Here is a 13,706-nt window from a genome sequence, read left to right as displayed (position 1 = left end):
TTGTCTTCTCCGTACAGTGGTGAGGTGCCCCAATTAGTGCACAGGATCCCCTCGCATGGCTCGCTGCCCTCGGCACAGGTTACTATTCCCAATCGTAGTCCACGTGGATCGTTAAGTATGAAAAAGTTCAAAGAAAGAAAAAAATGAAAAAAACTCATGTCGACCTTTTGACCTGTCAACCTATAACATGTCAACCTAGAGACCCTGTCAACCTAGTTACTATCGACCAATAGTGGTCGACCTAGACACTGTCGACCTAGTTACTGTTGACCTAGAGATCGGATACCTTGGAAACTAGGGGGTCCGAAGGACAAGCACTTCAGCAGACAAATGGTGTATGCAGTAGATTTTAATAAATGCTGTGTGCTTGCAATTCACAGACTCAGACATCCCACCCAATATGGTCACAGCACCAGGGTCAGACTGGCCCACAGGGGTACAGTGGAAACCCCCGGTGGGCCCCATTGCTTGAGAGTATCCGGTCTCTAAGCGGACCACACTTAGGTCAACCACTATTGGTCGCCATGCATTAGGTCGACAGGGTTTCTATGTCAATGTGGTCATTAGGTCGACGTGTTCTAGGTCGACATGACAAAAGGTCAACATGAGTTTAAAAAAAATAATTTTCTGAACTTTTTCATATTATACGATCCACGTGGACTACAATTGGGAACAGTAACCTGTGCCGAGCGTAGCGGCAGCGGAGTGGGGCACCTTGTCTGAAGCGTGAGCCATGCGAGGGGACACAGTGCACTAATTGGGGTTCCTGGTAACTCTACGAAAAAAATGACACAAAAAAACTTAAAAAACCTCATGTCGCCCTTTTGTCATGTCGACCTAATGCTTGTGTCGACCTATTTTGGGTGTCGACCTAGACACTGTGGACCTAAGTGTGGTCGACCCTCTGAACCACACCCCTGCTTGAGGACCCGCCCCCTCATTTAGGTATCAGGCTCTAGACTGTAATTGAATTATACATTATACATATATTACATGATACTGCACAGGACTATGGTGTATTTTCTATAGTGATTACTGTTATTAATCTGGTACACTATCATGCACTCGTATTATATATAGATAGAAAGGTGACACAGACCAGAGTCTGGCAACACCTTATGCATTGGCCCTCACCACTGCATTTCCCCGGTTGGCCCTTCATGCACCAGTCTGACACTGCACAGCATGTCTGCATTTGAATTGCCACACACACACCCTTACCTCCCACAAACACTCCCTGACTGTCGATCACACCAGTCCTCACTGCGACCGCCGACGGTGATCACATTTAGTGCATGTGCCCACCTTCGATTCAGACCCTCTTATACTAGTACAGCTCTGGAACTATTATAATACTTTGGCGGCAATTTATCAAAGCTTGGGAAAGTTGGAAAATTTGATCTTTATGTTTTCTGGAGATGGAGATAAGTTAGTTAAAAAAGATAAATATTTCTTCTCCAGATTATATACGCTCCAACATGACCCATTCCAGATAGGACAAAATGCTCTGTTCCTGGAATCCCTTGCCAGTGACAGTTGTAGATGTGGGGCTGCAGCACAGTCCAAAATTCAAATAGGGAAACAATGCCAACTGTCAGTGAGTCCTAGCCAGTGATGTTTTGCAGCGTTTCCGGTGGCATAATGGGGGTAATTCTGAGTTGTTCGCTCGTTAGCAGATTTTAGCAGCATTGCACACGCTAAGCCGCCGCCCTCTGGGAGTGTATCTTAGCTTAGCAGAATTGCGAACGAAAGATTAGCAGAATTGCGAATAGAAAATTCTTAGCAGTTTCTGAGTAGCTCGAGACTTACTCCTACACTGCGATCAGCTCAGCCCGTTTCGTTCCTGGTTTGACGTCACAAACACGCCCTGCGTTCGGCCAGCCACTCCCTCGTTTCTCCAGACACTCCCGCGTTTTATCCTGGCACGCCTGCGTTTTTCCGCACACTGAAAACGGTCAGTTTCCACCCAGAAACACCCACTTCCTGTCAATCACACTCCGATCACTTCAACGATGAAAATTCTTAGTTCGGACGTGAGTAAATCTACTAAGTTTTGTGCTAAAATACTTAGCGCATGCGCACTGCGTACCAAGCGCATGCGCATTTTTGCCTTAATTGCTCCGTTGCGAAAATCGGCAACGAGCGAACAACTCGGCATGACCCCCAATGTCCGGGCATTCTGGCACTTGTGGTTCATGTGCCAGCATGCCAGGGCTGCTTTGCTGAGACCTGTAGGCTGCCTGTAAAGAACAGTATTAACATACCATGAACCCCGTACCCACTGCAACCAGAGATACGGGGCATAGCCCTGGGCTGTTAGTTGTTGTTCGTGAGGGTTGACCATCTTATTTTTTTGGGCCTCAACTTTTCAAGGAATTCCATCCCTGGGCTGACCAGGTTTGGGTCTGGTTAATGTGACGGCAGGGGGACCCCACACTGAGAGTCCCCCTACTATGGCTTTTTCCCCCTGGCTGGTTCAGCCTGGTGCTGGTTTTCGAAAAATAGGGGAAACCCCATGCTGGAGTTTCCCCCTAATTTCCATCACCAGATCAGTCTGAGGGGTCCAGGGCTGGATATTGAGTTTTTGGGGAGACTCCACTATTTATTTATTTATTTTTTTATATCTGAAACATTCACAACAGCTAATATTCTCATTCCCCCCTCCAACCATTGTTATTAATAAATACCTCCCCTACTCCCACCACATTATCATTAATTAATCCCCATTCCACCTCAGCTAAAAACTAAAGTCAGCAGATTGTTTCAGAAGACGCAGATTGGAGGTATGCTGAAAAAGTGGACAAGTGTGTAGGCATAGATTGAATTCAAATCAGAATCTATGAGCAGGTCTGCAGTAGGATTGTATTATCCGCTGTGGGATGTAATGAAGTCCGAGTTCAGCGGACATGCGGGATGCTGGATGAACCTGGATGTTTTTTAAAGGGGCAATCATATACAAGGCATAGTTTAGCCTTGTACATGATTGCCCCTTCAAAAAAAAGTCTGAGTTTGGCCGGCATCCCGACTTCATTACATCCCGGCCCTGGAGTCTGATCTGCCGAGGATTGGACAAGTGTGTATCCAGCTTTGGCGATACCCTCTGCGCGTCCCAAAGGCACAAAAAACTAGACATGTGCAGCGGGCATTTTTCGTGTTTTGGTTTTGGATTCGGGTCCGCGGTCGTGTTTTGGATTCAGACGCGTTTTGGCAAAACCACCATTTTGGGTTTTGGATTCGGATGTGTTTTGGATTCGGGTGATGTTTTAAAAAAACTCAAAAACAGGTAAAATCATAGAATTTGGGGGTCATTTTGATCCTATAGTATTATTAACCTCAATAGCCATAATTTCCACTCATTTCCAGTCTATTCTGAACACCTCACACGTCACAATATTATTTTTAGTCCTAAAATTTGCACCGAGTTCGCTGGATGACTAAGCTAAGCGACCCAAGTAGGCGGCACAAACACCTGGCCCACTGCAGTGTCAGACAGGATGGCAGTGCCAGACAGGATGGCACTTAAAAAAATAGTCCCCAAACAGAACATGATGCAAAGATAAATAAAAAAAGAGGTGCACGATGGAATTGTCCTTGGGCCCTCTCACCCACCCTTATGTTGTATAAACAGGACATGCACACTTTAACAAACCAATCATTTCAACGACAGGGTCTGCCACACGACTGTGGCTGAAATGACTGGTTGGTTTGGGCCCCCACCAAATAAGAAGCAATCAATCTCTCCTTGCACAAACTGGCTCTACAGAGGCAAGATGTCCACCGCATCATCATCCTCCGATTCCTCACCCCTTTCACTGTGTACATCCTCCTCCTCACAGAGAATTAATTCGTCCCCACTGGAATCCACCATCACAGGTCCCTGTGTACTTTCTGAAGGCAATTGCTGGTAAATGTCTCCACGGAGGAATTTATAATTCATTTTGATGAACATCATCTCCACATTTCTGGAAGTAATCTCCAATGCCGATAGCTGACAAGGTGACCGGCTGCACTAAACACTCTTTCGGAGTACACACTGGAGGGGGGGCAACTTAGGTAAAATAAAGCCAGTTTGTGCAAGGTCTTCCAAATTGCCTCTTTTTCCTGCCAGTATACGTACGGACTGTCTGACATGCCTACTTGGATGCTGTCACTCATATAATCCTCCACCATTCTTTCAATGGTGACAGAATCATATGCAGTGACAGTAGACATGTCAGTAATTGTTGGCAGGTCCATCAGTCCGGACCGGATGTCAGCACTTGCTTCTGACTGCCCTGCATCACCGCCAGCGGGTGGGTTTGGAAATTTTATCCTTTTCCTGGCAGCTCCAGTGGCGGTAGAAAATGAAGGAGGAGCTGTTGGTGGGTCACGTTCCGCTTGACTTGACAATTGTCTCACCAGCAGGTCTTTGAACATCTGCAGACTTGTGTCTGCCGGAAAGAGAGATACAACGTAGGCTTTAAACCTAGGATCGAGCACGGTGGACAAAATGTAGTGCTCTGATTTCAACAGATTGACCACTCATGAATCCTGGTTAAGCGAATTAAGGGCTCCATCCACAAGTCCCACATGCCTAGCGGAATCGCTCCATTTTAGCTCCTCCTTCAATCTCTCCAGCTGCTTCTGCAAAAGCCTGATGAGGGGAATGACCTGACTTAGGCTGGCAGTGTCTGAACTGACTTCACGTGTGGCAAGTTCAAAGGGTTGGAGAACCTTGCACAACATGGAAATCATTCTCCACTGTGCTTGAGTCAGGTGCATTCCCCCTCCTTTGCCTATATCGTAGGCAGATATATAGGCTTGAAGGGCCTTTTGCTGCTCCTCCATCCTCTGAAGCATATAGAGCAGGCTTTCCCAACCACGGTCCTCAAGGCACACCAACAGTACAGGTTTTAGTGATATCCAGGCTGCAGCACAGGTGACTTAATTAGTAGCTCAGTTATTTTGATTTAACCATCTGTGCTGCAGCCTGGATATCACTAAAACCTGCACTGTTGGTGTGCCTTGAGGACCGTGGTTGGGAATGCCTGATATAGAGGGTTGAATTCCATCTCGTTACCACCTCTTGCTTCAGCTGATGGCAGGTCATGTTCAGGACTGTTTGCTGGCTCTCCAGTCTTCAGCACGTGGTGGCTGTTTGCCAAAAGTGGCCCGCAATTTTTTTGGCCACCGACAGCATCTCCTGAACACCCCTGTCGTTTTTCAAAAAATTATGCACCACCAAATTAATTGCATGTGCAAAACATGGGACATGCTGTAATTTGCCAACATGTAATGCACGCACAATATTGGTGGCGTTGTCCGATATCACAAATCCCCAGGAGAGTCCAATTGGGGTAAGCCATTCTGCGATGATGTTCCTCAGTTTCCGTAAGAGGTTGTCAGCTGTGTGCCTCTTATGGAAAGTGGTGATACAAAGCGTAGCCTGACTAGGAACGAGTTGGCGTTTGCTAGATGCTGCTACTGGTGACGCCGCTGCTGTTCTTGATTTTTTTTTGTATTTTGACCAGGCATGTCAATGGCCTTATTCATCCCACGGATAACAACTGTCTTCCCGGGTGCCTGATTTAAACAAACCACATCACCATCAGAATCCACCTCGTTAACTTCCTCCTCAGCGCCAGCAACACCCATATCCTCATTCTGGTGTACTTCAACAGTGATATCTTCAATTTGAATATCAGGAACTGGACTGTGGGTGCTCCTTCCAGCACTTGCAGAGGGCGTGCAAATGGTGGAAGGAGCCACCTCTTCCGTCCAGTGTTGGGAAGGTCAGGCATCGCACCCGCCGACACATTTGGACTCTCCTTGGGGATTTGTGATTTAGAACGAACAATTCTTTGCTGTGCTTTTGCCAGCTTAACTCTTTTCATTTTTCTAGTGGGAGGATGAATGCTTCCATCGTCATGTGAAGCTGAACAACTAGTCATGAGGAACATAGGAGAGGGCCTTAGCCGTTCCTTTGCTTTTTGGATTTTACATGCTCTCTACTATGACATTGGGCATCGGCCTTGGCAGATGACGTTGATGGCATTTCATCGTCTCTGCCATGAGTAGTGGCAGCCAGGGCCGTCTTTTCGTATGGGCTCAATGGGCTCTTGCCCAAGGGCCCCAGAAGTATAAGGGCCCTAGGATGATAGCTGAGGGTCTCCTCTTTCCAGGGGTACCGGATTTTTGAAAATCGGCCCTGGGGAACCGGAGATATCTGACTTGAAAGCAGTGGTCCCCAACCAAGCCTGTTAATTGCACTTCCCAGCCTGATATCTCGGGTTCTGTCTGACTTAGAGTATTTTTGATGGTATAAGCCAAAATCTGTGACTCTCCCCTTTTGGTGGACACTGGCAGCTTGTCTCTACTATGCCCAGAACCAGAGATATCAGCCTTCAAGCAGCTGGTCCCTGCTCCAGCTCCACACGCCTAATATGAAGTTTTAGATTTTCGTTGGTGAATGGCTTTGGCTACTGAACTCTGATTCGCAAGTCCCCAGAACCTTCTGAAAGGTGGGACTCTCTAGTTGTTTATCCCATTCAAAGCTAAGAAATATATTTTCAGGAACTTGAGATATCTGCAGTCAAGCAAGCTGCCCTCCCACCGGAAAATCATAAATATTAAGCCCACTCCACTATCCACCCCTCCCCTACATATTAAACACCCCCTACCACTCTGGAAGTCATGTACCAGGGCTTCTTCATACAGCCCAATGCCCCCTTCTACAATTTAGCCCTATCTGTGCAGTAAAGGAGTAATTAGCAGAAATTACTGCTCCAGGTCCTACATTCTGAGTGGAAGATAGAACACCCTCTACCGCCCGGAGGACATCAAAGCTGCGCTGATAGCACCCCTCACCCCTACCACTGGAGGATGGGTAGGGGGCCCAGTGCATTGCTGTGCCCACGGGCCTACACTGCTGTTAAGACGGCCCTGGTGGCAGCAGCTTCAGCACTAGGTGGAAGTGGATCTTGATCTTTTCCTATTTTACCCTCCAAATTTTTGTTCTCCATTTTTTAATGTGTGGAATTATATGCCAGTAATATATCTGGAATTAGATGGCAGTAATGTCTGGAATTAGATACCACTAGATAGATACCACTGTGACCGGAATGATGATGACCTATGCACAGTGACAGGTCACTACCACAGCACCCTACAGCAGCAAGATGCAGCACAAGACACTGAGCACTGACCAGTGATACTGAGCACTGATGATACTACTGAGAACTGACACTGAGCAGCACAATGCAGCACAAGACACTGTACTAGTATTAGTAATGTAGTATTATTGAGCACCACAATGCAGCACAAGACAATGAGCAGTGATACTGAGCACTGATGATACTACTGAGAACTGACACTGAGCAGCACGATGCAGCACAAGACACTGTACTAGTTTTAGTAATGTAGTATTAGAACACCTCACATCTCACAATATTATTTTTAGTCCTAAAATTTGCACCGAGGTCGCTGGATGGCTAAGCTAAGCGACCCAAGTGGCCGACACAAACACCTGGCCCATCTAGGAGTGGCACTGCAGTGTCAGACAGGATGGCCCTTCAAAAAAATTGTCCCCAAACAGCACATGATGCAAAGAAAAAAAGAGGCGCAATGAGGTAGCTGTGTGACTAAGCTAAGCGACCCAAGTGGCAAACACAAACACCTGGCCCATCTAGGAGTGGCACTGCAGTGTCAGACAGGATGGCACTTCAAAAAAATACACCCCAAACAGCACATGATGCAAAGAAAAAAAGAGGCGCACCAAGGTCGCTGTGTGACTAAGCTAAGCGACACAAGTGGCCGACACAAACACCTGGCCCATCTAGGAGTGTCACTGCAGTGTCACGCAGGATGGCCCTTCAAAAAAATACTCCCCAAACAGCACATGATGCAAAGAAAAAAAGAGGCGCAATGAGGTAGCTGTGTGACTAAGATAAGCGACCCAAGTGGCCGACACAAACATCTGGCCCATCTAGGAGTGGCACTGCAGTGTCACGCAGGATGGCCCTTCAAAAAAATACTCCCCAAACAGCACATGATGCAAAGAAAAAAAGAGGCGCAATGAGGTAGCTGTGTGACTAAGATAAGCGACCCAAGTGGCCGACACAAACATCTGGCCCATCTAGGAGCGGCACTGCAGTGTCACGCAGGATGGCCCTTCAAAAAAAATACTCCCCATACAGCACATGATGCAAAGAAAAAAAGAGGCGCAATGAGGTAGCTGTGTGACTAAGATAAGCGACCCAAGTGGCCGACACAAACACCTGGCCCATCTAGCAGTGGCACTGCAGTGTCAGACAGGATGGCACTTCAAAAAAATACACCCCAAACAGCACATGATGCAAAGAAAAAAAGAGGCGCACCAAGGTCGCTGTGTGACTAAGCTAAGCGACACAAGTGGCCGACACAAACACCTGGCCCATCTAGGAGTGGCACTGCAGTGTCAGACAGGATGGCACTTCAAAAAAATACTCCCCAAACAGCACATGATGCAAAGAAAAATTAAAGAAAAAAGAGGTGCAAGATGGAATTGTCCTTGGGCCCTCCCACCCACGCTTATGTTGTATAAACAGGACATGCACACTTTAACGAACCCATCATTTCAGTGACAGGGTCTGCCACACGACTGTGACTGAAATGACTGGTTGGTTTGGGCCCCCACCAAAAAAGAAGCAATCAATCTCTCCTTGCACAAACTGGCTCTACAGAGGCAAGATGTCCACCTCCTCCTCATCGTCCGATTCATCACCCCTTTCACTGTGTACATCCCCCTCTTCACAGATTATTAATTCGTCCCCACTGGAATCCACCATCTCAGGTCCCCGTGTACTTTCTGGAGGCAATTGCTGCTGGTGAATGTCTCCACGGAGGAATTGATTATAATTCATTTTAATGAACATCATCTTCTCCACATTTTCTGGAAGTAACCTCGTACGCCGATTGCTGACAAGGTGAGCGGCTGCACTAAACACTCTTTCGGAGTACACACTGGAGGGAGGGCAACTTAGGTAGAATAAAGCCAGTTTGTGCAAGGGCCTCCAAATTGCTTCTTTTTCCTGCCAGTATACGTACGGACTGTCTGACGTGCCTACTTGGATGCGGTCACTCATATAATCCTCCACCATTCTTTCAATGGTGAGAGAATCATATGCAGTGACAGTAGACGACATGTCAGTAATCGTTGGCAGGTACTTCAGTCTGGACCAGATGTCAGCACTCGCTCCAGACTGCCCTGCATCACCGCCAGCGGGTGGGCTCGGAATTCTTAGCCTTTTCCTCGCACCCCCAGTTGCGGGAGAATGTGAAGGAGGAGCTGTTGACGGGTCACGTTCCGCTTGACTTGACAATTTTCTCACCAGCAGGTCTTTGAACATCTGTAGACTTGTGTCTGCCGGAAAGAGAGATACAACGTAGGTTTTAAATCTAGGATCGAGGCTTCCGGTTCCGGCTTTATGTGGTGAGGAAGCAAGGCTCCGGAGCTCCGCAATAACCCGGCAGATTCTCTCTTTTAAAGGCTCTTTATCAGCCTCTACAGCCGCTGATTCTGCCCGCTACCCCACACGGTGCATATGGACAAGTTTTTGTCCCAGCCGGCGCTGCTGAAAGACGCTCCGCAAACTTCGGCCCCACGCCAGGTAAAGCGCCAGGCAGAACCTAACATGGCGCCCGGCGTTTCCACTCCACCGGCTTCCCCAGCATCCAAGAAGCCCGCTCCTGCTCAACACCGCACAATAACTCCTCAGGCAGTGTGTAATCCCAACGCCTCACTCACCCGCGCTGACCTTGCGGAAGCCATCACCAGGGCAATGACCCCCCTCCTCACAAAAGCAGTTACAGATATCACCCACCAGCTGCAGCAACTGCAGCACAAAGTATCTGTGAATGAAAACAGGATTGGAGGCTTATGTAACGATATGGCAGGAGTGCAAGTTGAATTGAAAAGGCTGGAAAAGGAGAACTATCAATTATGGAATCGAGTGGAGGACGCAGAAAGTCGCTCCAGAAGAAACAATATACGGTTAGTGGGCCTTTCTGAATCTGTTAAAGGGACAGATTTATCCCATTTTGTACAAATCACACTGCCTTCATTACTAGGCATCACTGAAGAATGCAAAGATTTAGTTATTGAAAGAGTGCATAGAGTCGGTCCCCCCCCTAGGTCTCCAGATGGCCGCCCGCGAGTCACATTGTTTAGATGCTTGAATTATTTGCACAAACTCGCTTTTTGGACCTCCTCTCGAAAACAACGTAATATATTATGGCAGAATTCGAGACTGTACATCTTTCAAGATTTCTCAGCCGAACTGACAAGAGCTCGAAAAGCATTTAACCCTATATGTTCCAAGATGGTGTCTGCAAAGATGAAATTCACAGTTATGTACCCAGCCAGGCTACGTATATTTATCGGAGACAATCATGCAGATTTCACTTCCCCAGCAGACGCTGATGCCTACCTAAACGACATCCTTTCGTCCGAATCGGAAGACATTGCTGACTGCCCGGACACAGCTGCGACCTGAAGGGGACGGTATCCTCAACTGTTTGTTATTCTATGTTGTCATAGACATTCATGGACCTTGTGCATTAGCCACAGAACCCCGTGAAAGTACCTATGGCTAATTATTCAAATTTATTTTAATTTTTTTCCCTCTCTATGAAACACTTTATACCAGTTGTCTAACCCTTACTCGCTTTCCACTGATACCTCGATTGTTCAGTTTGCTATGCAACATATCCATCGTTTTCTCATAACATTAAGGTATACACTGTATTCTGTCTTTTATGTATAAGGTTTTTCCCCCACCATCCAGAAGGGAAATGGATAAGAAAAGAAAAAAAAAATAAATAAAATAAATAAAATAAATAAATAAATAAATAAATAAATAAAAAACACATATCTTCTGCACTTATCATATCTTCCTAAATAGAAATCCCTATTCCCTCTCCCCCTTCTTTTGTTTGATCCGTGTCTGATGGCTCTCTACCATATTTTTCTTCCTTCTCTCATATTTCTACATGATTGTCTCTACACTGTGATGAGATAAATGTCCTTCTAATCCCTCTGTTTGTATTACGGGCATTATTCAGCGGCCCTCTCTATGTACATATTTAGTTACTATATCTGGCCGAATGGTTATTCGGAGCTCATGGCCGGATTATCATATAGACGTCTTTCGTATTATAACTTTATTTTGATTTCTGTTACCTGGAAGTTGGTTTGTATAACAAACCCTGAACTATTACTATGTTTTGTTTCTCTGTTGTTTTTAGATTTACCCTATGTCCCTCCTCCTCCTATCCCCATTCCCATTGCGGATGTTTTGCTGCATCTCCTCGGCATCTATGGAATTGCTTCTTCAGACAGTCCTATCATTGGGTGAGTAGATGACTGAAATTAAAATTGGCACTTTAAATGTTGGAGGCATTAACACACCAGCCAAACGCCGCAAAATATTACTATATCTGAATAAACAGCACATAGACTTGGCGTTTCTACAAGAAACCCACCTGACACAGCCAGAGTCCTTGAAGCTCCAATTCCTGGGATGGTCCCTGATAGCAACAGCACCATACAATTCTAAATCTAGAGGAGTTGCATTTTTAGCTAAAAAACATCTCAATATTAAAACACTTTCCACTACAGTAGACCCCCAAGGACGATATATTATAGCCCATACATTACTTCAAGATAAGCCCTATATTTTCTGCTCAGTTTATGCACCTAACTTATATAGTAAATCCTTCTTTCAAACCCTGCTATCTAACTTAAGCCCATATAGCTCAGACAATTTAGTTCTTACTGGAGACTTTAATTTAATTTCCTCTCCTTATTTAGACCGTTCCAACCCTCCCAATGCAGGTTTTCGCCTTCCTAAACTAGGTATCCCACTTCTTGCGTCTTCACTTCAATTAATCGATGTTTGGAGGGCTCTTCACCCGATCGATAAAGAATTTTCGTGCCACTCAGCGGCCCATAACACGTTTTCAAGAATAGATTATATACTGGTTGCCCAACATCTATTTCCTTCCATCTCCGTTTCCTCTCTTGAACCCATCTTGATTTCTGATCACGCCTTACTTTGGTTCTCCCTGATCATTCATCCCGCTCATCCTCCCCCTTCTACTTGGAAATTTCCTTCACATCTAGTCACTTCGAAACACTTTTGCGACTCTATGCTGGCAGCCTGGGATTCCTATGCACTTATGAATGTGTCCCACTCAATATCAAACCCACCTCTTTTTTGGCAAACTGCAAAAGCGGTACTGCGAGGACATACTATATCATTTTCCTCTGCATTAAAAAAAACATATGCTAAATCATACTTGGAATTACAACAATCCTTATCTAATGCCTATCAGCAATTTAAATCCGACCCTACAATGGCCCATAAAACTATTTACTTAAACCTCAAACTCCAATTTAACGAATTTTTATCCTCTATGGGGGACAGATATAAATTTCACGTAGATTTCCATTTCCACAAACATGGTAATAAAACCGGTAGACTATTAACAAATTTACTTAAAGGTTCCTCTTCTCCTATGATAATCTACCCTCTACAACAGGAAGATGGCTCATTAACATCGGACCCTTCCCAAATGACACATATTATGAAATCCTACTATGAAGCCCTTTACTCAAATCCCACACTCCCCGACATCTGTGCAGATCAAGAAACACCACCGACACCACCTTCTCAAACCTGGTCTCTCCCCCAACTCCCTCAAATTCCCTCTGACTTTGTCACTTCTCTTTCGACCCCCATTAATATTGAAGAAATCAGACACACAATTAAACATCTAAAGTCGCACAAAGCCCCGGGGCCAGATGGATTCACCAATGAATTTTACAAATTAATGATTGATAAAATTGATACACACCTTTTGACGCTATTTAATTCAATACTGGACACTCACACTCTCCCCCAATATTTCAATTCGGCAATTATAAAATTATTCCTTAAATCAGGTCGTAATCCCTCTCTCCCTGGATCGTATCGTCCAATATCTCTATTAAACACTGACTACAAAATTCTCACAAAAATTTTAGCAGATCGCCTTAAATGCTCCCTTCCTTTTATAATACACCATGATCAAACAGGATTCATTTGGGGTAGGCATTCTGTAACCAATGTTCGAAAACTCATATCAGCTATTCATCACTCCTCTATGAACACCTTTTCAGATGATAGAATTATCTTAGCCTTAGATGCAGAAAAGGCTTTCGACCTTATTACATGGCATCACTTATTCCATACTCTACAACATTTTGGGTATCCACCTGCATTTATATCCCTTCTTCAGACCCTTTACACTTCCCCCACCTCACAAGTTTATTGCAACAAGCATCTATCTGACCCTTTCCAATTATTTTGTGGGACAAGACAAGGTTGTCCCCTATCCCCCCTACTATTTGCCATAGCCATTGAACCTATTGCTATCCAAATTAGACATTCCCCAGACATCATAGGGATTCCCATAGGTGATACTACCCTAAAATTGGCCCTCTACGCTGATGATATGTTATTATTTTTATCTAATCCACAGACGTCGTTTATTCCACCTTCTTGAACGATTTGGCAGAACCTCAGGATTTAGAATCAACCCCTCTAAATCAGAAATCTCGTCCTTATCTGCAAACAATACAGTCTTTTGTCCCCCTACTGCTCTTCCCGACCTTCCCCCTAGTAAATCCAACATAAAATATCTAGGTG

General features: G+C 45.4%; 1 protein-coding gene across 1 annotated transcript in view; it reads left to right on the top strand.

Annotated features, from left to right (window-relative positions):
- The window catches only part of TMEM52B (transmembrane protein 52B), a 75,918-nt gene that overhangs the window by 22,520 nt on the left and 39,692 nt on the right, over positions 1 to 13,706 (top strand). The gene's annotated exons all lie outside the window — the stretch shown is intronic.

The sequence above is a fragment of the Pseudophryne corroboree genome, chromosome 3, assembly GCF_028390025.1.
Source record: "Pseudophryne corroboree isolate aPseCor3 chromosome 3, aPseCor3.hap2, whole genome shotgun sequence".
In the NCBI taxonomy this organism is placed as follows: domain Eukaryota; kingdom Metazoa; phylum Chordata; class Amphibia; order Anura; family Myobatrachidae; genus Pseudophryne; species Pseudophryne corroboree.
The sequence above is the reverse complement of the archived record's forward strand: the minus strand, read 5'-3'. Positions and strand labels throughout refer to the sequence as shown.